Genomic DNA, 9,028 nt, shown 5'->3' with positions numbered 1-9,028 from the left:
ATAAAACGACCAAAGTCTTTAATATAATTATGAGTTTTTCCTATAAATAATTACAGGAGAGTGGATAATGATTTGGCAGTCCAATAGATCGAACAATCAATAGGGGTAACAACTTGTCTCATTTGACTTTCTGAGCCTGTTCTAGTCTTCTACACGATCCACGTTTCGACCCCTCTGCTGGGATGTTCTTCAGGATCTTATGGTGTTACCAGTTAGCTGAAAACTGTCACAAACCGGTGAATCATTCTCTTATAAAAGGGAGTTCTCCCGTCTTTATGCTGAAGAAGTGCATTTATTGGGCACCAAAAGCGTTCAGGTAATCATTCAGGTAACCGTGAACACCAGAAGATCCTGAAGAACAACCCAGAAGAAGGATCGAAACGGCGATAAAATAGAAGAAATATGACGTGGCCTAACAACCCAGAAGATTTTACCTTCAAGGTAACAGACGTTATTTTACTTGCAGCTCTGTCCTCAGTCGCAGCCGTGTGAGGTAGGACGATCACATGAAATCCATATCCGTATCAGTGAATGGCAGATTCAGATTATTTGGAGGAGTTCTGGAGAATGCAGTTCAGTCGCACATAACACACTCATGTCACAACGTCTAGAATCTTTTTCCACCATTTGGGTTGCTTATGAAGTAATTATAACAAAACACATCAACTGAATTCGGAGAGGCGCTGGTAGGTTTGTAATAGATCGGTGTAGCCCTTAGGATACTGTCACTGAAATACTCTGCGAAACGAAAACGGGAATAGCTGGAAGAAAAGCTAGAGTTTGCGGAATCCTGTTGAATAGCTTTAGCGAACCTCAATTCGAAGGTGACTGTGCGATGATTATGGTGCAAACAACGCATATCTCGCATAGGTATCATGAGAAATATGAGAGACTAGGATGTGCTTGGAGGCACTTAGTCATTTTTCCCTAACTCAATACTCGAATGGAGTATGAAACGAAACTGATTATATTATCAGCAGGATGTACCTTCCGCCATTCACTGTCAAGTGTCATGGAAAGTATTTACGTAGATGCAGAATACTCACGGCATTATCATAACTACAGAACTATTTCATTGATTTCACATACCAATACATATCATTCATGAACGCCTGAGCTTCTACATAGATAAAGAAATACCACCAGAACAAGCTGGGTTTTTGTGTAACAAGCAAACACGATACTCAATGTCAGCTAATTGAGGAATGTTGAGAATTCAATACTACTTTAGTTCTTTGTTTCTTGAGACATAAGAAGGGCTTCAATTGTGATAGATGTAAGGAACTGTGGTAAGTGCTAAGCGAAAAGGGTAAAGGGTGTTCGTGATCACCTTATTATCTTTCCAGAAATCTCTACTCCGACAGCAACGCACTAATCAGACTAGATAAGACAATTTCAAGTCCTTTTGAACCATGTAAAGGAATTAGACAAGGGTGCATTTTAGCACCAGTTCTGCCGAGCATCTATACAGTTGCTATGAGAAAATCTTCATGGCTGGACTGCGGATATCCTAACAGGTGGGAGAAGAATCAATGGTTTGAGATTCACTAATACACTACACTATGCGCTGTATCGCCGGCAGGTGTGACCGAGCTGTTCGAGGCGCTTCCGTCGGGAACTGCGCGACCGCTACGGTTGCAGGTTCGAATCCTGCCTCTGGCATGGATGTGTGTGATGTCCTTAGGTTAGTTAGGTTTAAGTAGTTCTAAGGTCTAGGGGACTGATAACATCAGATGTTAAGTCCCATAGTTCTCAGAGCCATATGCGCTGTATAAGTAAAAGTCAAGGAACTATGTGATAGAGTTGAAAGAGAAAGTGAAAAACTTGGGTTATCAGTGAATAACAAAAGACCAAGATCTACGTCAATATGACTATTCTTCAACCGACAATTATGTGTCTGACAGAGGGTTCATCAAAGCATCTTTAAACTGAACGAATTTTCACTCTGCAGCGGAGTGTGTGCTGATACGGAATTTCATGGCAGGTTAAAACTGTGATGAGGAACTGGTGGAAGTAAAGTTGTGAGGACGAGTCATGAGTCGCACTTGAGTAGCTCAGTTGGTAGAGCACTTGCCCAGGAAAGGCAGTGGTTCCGAGTTCGTGTTTCGGACCGGCCTATTGTTTTAATCTGCCAGGAAGTTTGCCACCCCAATTCGCGTATCATATCCGCGGCACCTTCTCCCTTATTTCGCGATACTACAAAACGAGCTGCCCTTCTTTGAACTTTCCTGATATTCTCTGTTAATCCTATCTGACCCGAATCCCTCCAGAGCACTACAGACAAGCATAGTGTATGCAGTCTCTGTAGCAGACCTGTTGCACGTTTTAAGTGTACTGCCAATAAATCGCAGTCCTTGGCTCGGTTCCCCACAACATTATCGTTCCAGTTGAAGTTGCTCTTAACTGTTATTCCTAGGTATTTTGTTGAATTGAGAGCCGGTATTAGATTTGTGTGATTTATCGTGCAACTAACATCTAGCGAATTCCTTTTAGTACTCGTATGGATGGCTTCACACTTTTCATTATGTAGTGTAAATCCCACTTTTCGCTTTGTTTTTGATCATTTTATGGCTTTACGAGACGGTAAATCACAGTATCATCTCCAAATAATATAAGAGGACTGCTCAGATTGCCTCCTAAATCGTTTATTTAAATTAGAAACAGGAGAAGGGCTAACACTCCTTCAGGGAACGCCAGGTTTCACGTTTCACTCGTTGACTTTCTGTCAGTTATGCGAAGTGTGACCTTTTTGCCAGAAAATACACTAGCACAACTCAAGCGATACTCCATAGCACACTATCTGATTAGAATTCACTTGTGAAGAATGGTGTCAAAAGCCTAAAAATACAGAATCAGTTTGAGATCCCTTGTCGACAGCCCTCACTACTTCGTCTGAAAAAAGGCCAAGTCCTATATCTCAAGAATGATATTTTCTGAGTCCATATTGGCCATTTGTCAATAAATAGTTTCATTAGAGATAATTCATAATGTCCGGACTCAATATATGTTCCAAAATCCTACTGCAAATTGGTGTTGGTGGCGTGGATCTGCAATTACTCTTGTTCCCGTTCTTGATTTTACAATCTTTAGATACGGATCTTTGGTTGAGTGAACGGTTGCATGCAACTGCTAAGTTTGGAGCTATTGTATCAGCATATTTTGAAAGGAACGTAACTGTTGTACAATCTGGACCGAAGGCCTTGCCTTTGTTAAGTGATTTAAGCTTCTACACTACACCGTGGATATCGACTTCTAAGTTTCTCATGTTGGCAGCGGAGCTAGGTTTGAATTCTGAAATATTTATGTTATCTTCTTTGGTGAGTGAATTTCGGAAAACTGTGTTTGGCAACTTCGCTTAAGCGCATGTCATCAGTAACATTAATACTGCTATTGCACAGTGAAATTATTAATTGTGTCTTAGAGCTTGGTGTATTTCACATACGGCCAAACTCTCTTTGTATTTCCTACGAGATTTCGAGACAGAGATTGGTTGCAGAAACTATTAAAACCATCTCCTCTTGAGGTCCGCGCTAGGTTTAGAGCTTCAGAAAAAAAAAAAAAAAAAAAAAAAAAAAATGTTCAAATATGTGTGAAATCTTATGGGACTTAACTGCTAAGGTCATGAGTCCCTAAGCTTACACGCTACTTAACCTAAATTATCCTAAGGGCAAACACACACACCCACGCCCGAGGGAGGACTCGAATCTCCGCCGGGATCAGCCGCACAGTCCATGACTGCAGCGCCCTAGACCGTTCAGTTAATCCCGCGCGGCCGCTTCAGTAAAACATCGCCAATTTATACTGGTTGTCAAGTAAAATCTATGCCCATAGTAACTCACAGGAACTACCTGCATAAATTTCACTACAAGGTGAACTACTTCTGACATCAGTAAGCACTCCACGACTAACTGCATTTAATCTGTCCTTTCCAAGCGCCGTTAGGCCCTTTATAGAAACATCGACTGAATATATGTGTGGCTGTAGCCAGCTATCAGTAGGTTACCTATAACGATTTGAGATTTCTAGTAGCTCGTGGAGTTCTGATTTGTTCCCAACGCAGCGACGACAGTTAAGGTTACAACACCAGTTGTTGCTGGGTATACCCTCATCCTCAGATAATGGTAATTGACAGAGGTATGTTACTACCACCTATTGAGGTACTCTCGGTATATGAGGAAATTGATCATTTTATCAACCTGGACCAAGTGGATCAGAAAGAGGGTGGTTCTACACGGAAAATACGGTGCAGAACTGTTCTGGTTAGATATGCTCCATAGAAAATGAGTGATTTGGATAGACCGAACCCTAACCAGACTGACTAAATTGAGAGGGTTTCTTGTTTTACCGGCTGAAACCTGAACGATAACTGAACGCGATCGCAAACGAACTAATGCTTTGAGATGGGGACATACAGGAGGCTGGTGACAATTTCATGGCTGGACGAACGAACCACGTATCAATCCTTCATGAACTTAGGGTGGAGAACAGACTGTCCACCACTTCTTTTCAGTTAACCTGCATCTCGCTGGTCACATAGTTCGACAACAGGAAGATAACTTGGAAAAGATGATTATCCAAGGCAAAACTTATAAAATGACTTTTATCTTAATAATATCAATATTTACATATGTGTTTGGAGAGAAAGACTGATTTTTTATTGAGATTTTTACTTTAAGTCGTAACTGGTACCTGAATTTTGGTTGCTGTCTTCTTCTTCACTGCTTCTGCACCAGTTGGTGACGTATTACAATTTGGAGTAAGATATTGTTCTTTAAGGTTTAAAATGCGACTGTATTAGTTACTTGGCCGTATCGCGGATAGCTTTGAGCCCAAGTTTTCGTAGCTTTTCATATCTAAGGGACCACTGTTGTAAGTAAATAAGATCAAACAGCAATCTGCTTTTCGTGAGAAAAGGAGATAGCTTGGCACACAAACTTCCTTCAAACTACACGTCCTGCTACATCAAAATTGGTCAGTGCAGTTCGGCACCATGCTATTGTACGAGAACATAAACCAATTACTGTAATTAAGAAATTATGAGAGATTGTTACTTATTGAATGAAAACTATAGAGAATGCATTTCTTTTCCTGTATTTTAGTGAACTTGGTACACATACAATTCAGTCGATTGATAGACGGCGACGACAATGAAGTTCACCTCTTTTTCCAAAAACAAGATATTTCTATTCTTCACTTCCAAAAAATTTGTATACATAAATGTTCTGCAACTCTTACATATACTTTACTCGGTTTTATCACTAAAATGTCAATTTTCATTACATGTATCAATACGTTCTGAGCGACGGCCTAGCAACACGCCCTCTTTCCACAAGATACAGATTAACAGTCCTCTTTTTTTATTTAATAAATCAATTGTCTTTTCTTTAGAGTTCATAATCATATTTACATTTACAGTATTTACATACATTACTGAGCTTCTCAGAATAAAATCAGGCACAAATTAGTTAAAAGGAAAGCAGTGAGGCATACATAACATTACAAGCTGAAGGGGAAAGATTACAAGGAGAAACACTGAGACCATGGATGGAATGGATAAAAGAGAAGGCAAACCAAACGTTGGGCCAGCTACTCCGAAATGCAGAAGACCGGGAACAATGAAGACAGACAGGTAAGAAGGCCGTTTGATGGGTCACCAACTTTCATCTATGAAAGACGGGGGTGTTGGTAATGAGAGATGTCAGAGGATGAAACGAATGTGGTACGACCTTCTTCTATGTCGTTACGTTAACTCTCTGTTTGTTGTTATATACGTATTTAAGGAAGTGTTACAGTCCGAACAATTAAAATTATATGCAAATGAGCGTGAATGAGAGACTGATAGCGATTCTGCGATGGTATTTTGCGTTGTTTGAGACATTTTCGTCTTTAACTAGCTAGGTCGCTAATACCAAGACAACTGAACGAGCACACACACACACACACACACACACACACAAGAGCGCGCGTGCACGGCTTTCAGATAATGGGTTTATTTAAATTTCAAAAATAGCGCGCAGTTGTTTGCTGACAACCAGTTCAGGTGATCAGTGTCATTCGTTTCCTACGAACGGATGTAGGTGAATATACTGCAATTATTAGACATGCTTACATTTTAAAAAAACGGACAGTGTCCCAACTGCATAGTGACTTGGAGGAAGTTCTTGAGAACTCTGCACCAGTGTTCAACAATATTTACTACTGCCTAAATTAATTTAAATACGGCCGCCAGTACGAGTACCATGCAAATGTGGCACGCTTTTCATTTTGGACTGACGTTATTGCGTAAGACAACTGCCAGGAAGATTAAGTGCAGGGAGTTAAAAGCGGTCGGACAGTGAGTGACATTGTTGAGATGGAGATCGTTTCACACGAACTGGGAAACAATGTACTATATTAAGTTGGACATATGAAGACTGTAAGTGTGTGACAGGTCGAAGGTCTCTTGCATGCAGATCAGGAAAGCTCCACGAAGGACCTATTTCGGGTGAACGTAGCACAATACAAAGAATTTCTGACAAAAATGACTGAAACGTTGTTCACTATTACAACATGATGACGTCAGCAATGTGGAAAAAATTATTGAAAATAATGTGCTTTATGCCGAAAATATTTACAGTAATTTTTAAACAGTCGTGCCACGATTAAAATCTTGGAGGACCTATTACCTGGCCATAAACTGCCGTTTGCACTCAGAAAGAGATTTGCCACAAGAAGACGCCACTGCCCGTGGCCCAGTCTCGAAACAACTGCAGTTCTGAGGAATCTCCAGATGAGTGCCACCAGCTGCAGAGTGCTGCCACCACTGGCGTCTGTAGCTTGCACAGGGCATTAGTCGAGCCGGCATTCTCCTGAAGAAAGTGTCATGCCAAGAGCCTTCGCTCACCTCACCTCAACTCGTTTCCTCTGTTGCGTATTCAGATCATACCCATTTGTGTTGCAGTTGTGGTCTGCGCTTTCACTAGATTATCAAGTGCATTTCTATCCGTCATGTGTCAAAGGAACTCTGTTGTGACGATGTCATGAAACATTGCTCCGTATTTGATACTTTTGTGAAGGCAAGCCTTCGATGTCTACATTCGTGGTTGTAGCACAAACAGACCAATGGTTTGTCGTCTGTTAGCATTTCTATAGTCATTCGTTCACTCATTGATTAATAACGATAGAGTATGATCTTCCAACGACCAACGGTGTTTCTGTGCTTCTTTTTCGCAGGAGTCATAAAAGTCGTTGAAACCAACTTTGCCGTTCTCTGGATATCAAGACGACCGAATGATTTCTTTGTACCTCTCGTACTCTTTGCTATCAATAACATTGGACAAAGTTTGTCGATGGGTTCATATATGTATAAAAACAAGAGACGATGCCTTTGAAACTTTCGTTAGTTATTGCAAGATGACAGAATTGTAAACATAGGGCGGTGGAGTATCGGACAGATCAGCCCTCTGAAAACATAAATTGTTTATCAATCAATTGTGAAAAATTCCGATGAGATAAACCTTGAAAATGTATAAAATACAGTTGTGCAGAGTGACCAAACTAAAATTTGCCCAGAAATCGTGCACCAAATAGCAACCTTAGTACTACTGAACGGCTGTTCAACTTAGTCGTGATAATGGTGAGTGTTCTGTTAGTTACATACCCAGGGAATATGAACAATATCGGAAGAATTAAAAACCGGAGAATATACCGATAACAATTCGGTTAGAAACCACTGTCCACTGCTATAACTTGTCAGGAACTCTAATTTACGCACAATAGTAAATTTGTAAGAATATAGACGCAGATTCTACGTAATAATCTTCAGGGACGGTGAACGGAATCATTTTGCTGGGCTTCCCTGCCCTATGAGGTGATAAACGTTCTCTGGTGCTGGACTCCTTTAATATCGCTTTACAATGATACCTCTCTTGTCTACATTATGTCGTCATTACAGACAGAAAAAAACTTACTGGGACAAATTTGTTTGGCTACCCTTTACAGTGCTCTATCAATAGTAACTAGACAACGAAAGATTCCCAGGCCAAACAGCCGACACATTCCTTTTCGTATCGTGCGACGTTCACGTCATATTGAAGAGGAGATCACAATGCGCTAAGGACCAATGTATTTCATAAACAAGAATTATCAAAAGGTGTAAAAAATCAGTAAAAAACAGGCTGAGCAACAGCATAGGATTTTGACAAACAAAATCATTGTAGATTGTTGTGTTGTTAGTTACATTAATGTTAATACTGGTGCAATGAGGGAACCGTAAGAGTCGCCTAAAAACCGGAGAGCAAAAAAATGGTGTAACGAGCGATAATTAATTTCTTCCACAGCGAGTTCAACTGATGATGATTATGGTGATGTTTGGTTCGTGGGGCGCTCAAGTGCGCGGTTATCAGCGCCCGTCCAAATTCCCAACCTGTGCGCAGTCCAATTTCGCCACTTTCGAGCAGTATCCCACCAAGACGCCTTCAACAACTGTTTCAATGACTGTGATCTGATGTCTGTTGTCCCCTTCTGATGGTACTACGCGACGGCATTAGGCGAATAATAGTTGCGTGGAACTGGAAGACTCCATACGTAAAGATTGTCTCGCTCATCACTACGTACCACAGCGTATCATCCACGCAGACGATGCTTCTTACGCTACCTAACCAAAAGCATCGCGAGACCAATTAGTAGACATTTACATTAATGTGTGGTGTCATCACGCATATAAGATGGTTTGATCTCTGCTAGGGACACTTTCAGTAAGGCGTATGAATGTCTGTGGAGGAATCGCAGACCATTCTTCCTCAAGAGTAGAAACCAGAGAAGATAGTTATATTGCGCGCTGGCGTCTGGAGAGAAGTCGACGTGGTAAACTCATCCCAAAGGTCTTCCGTTGGGTTCACGTCGGTACTCTGGACAATCCAGTCCATTTTAGGATTGTTCCTGCACACAAACCATTGGCTCACCGATGCTGCTTTGTGACAGTATGTTGTGAGCTGATACAAACAATTGTCGTCTCCGAACTGTTCCTCCTCTGTATACAGAACAGGAT

Source organism: Schistocerca gregaria, chromosome 2, assembly GCF_023897955.1.
Source record: "Schistocerca gregaria isolate iqSchGreg1 chromosome 2, iqSchGreg1.2, whole genome shotgun sequence".
Taxonomy (NCBI): domain Eukaryota; kingdom Metazoa; phylum Arthropoda; class Insecta; order Orthoptera; family Acrididae; genus Schistocerca; species Schistocerca gregaria.
Note: the sequence above shows the minus strand (reverse complement) of the source record.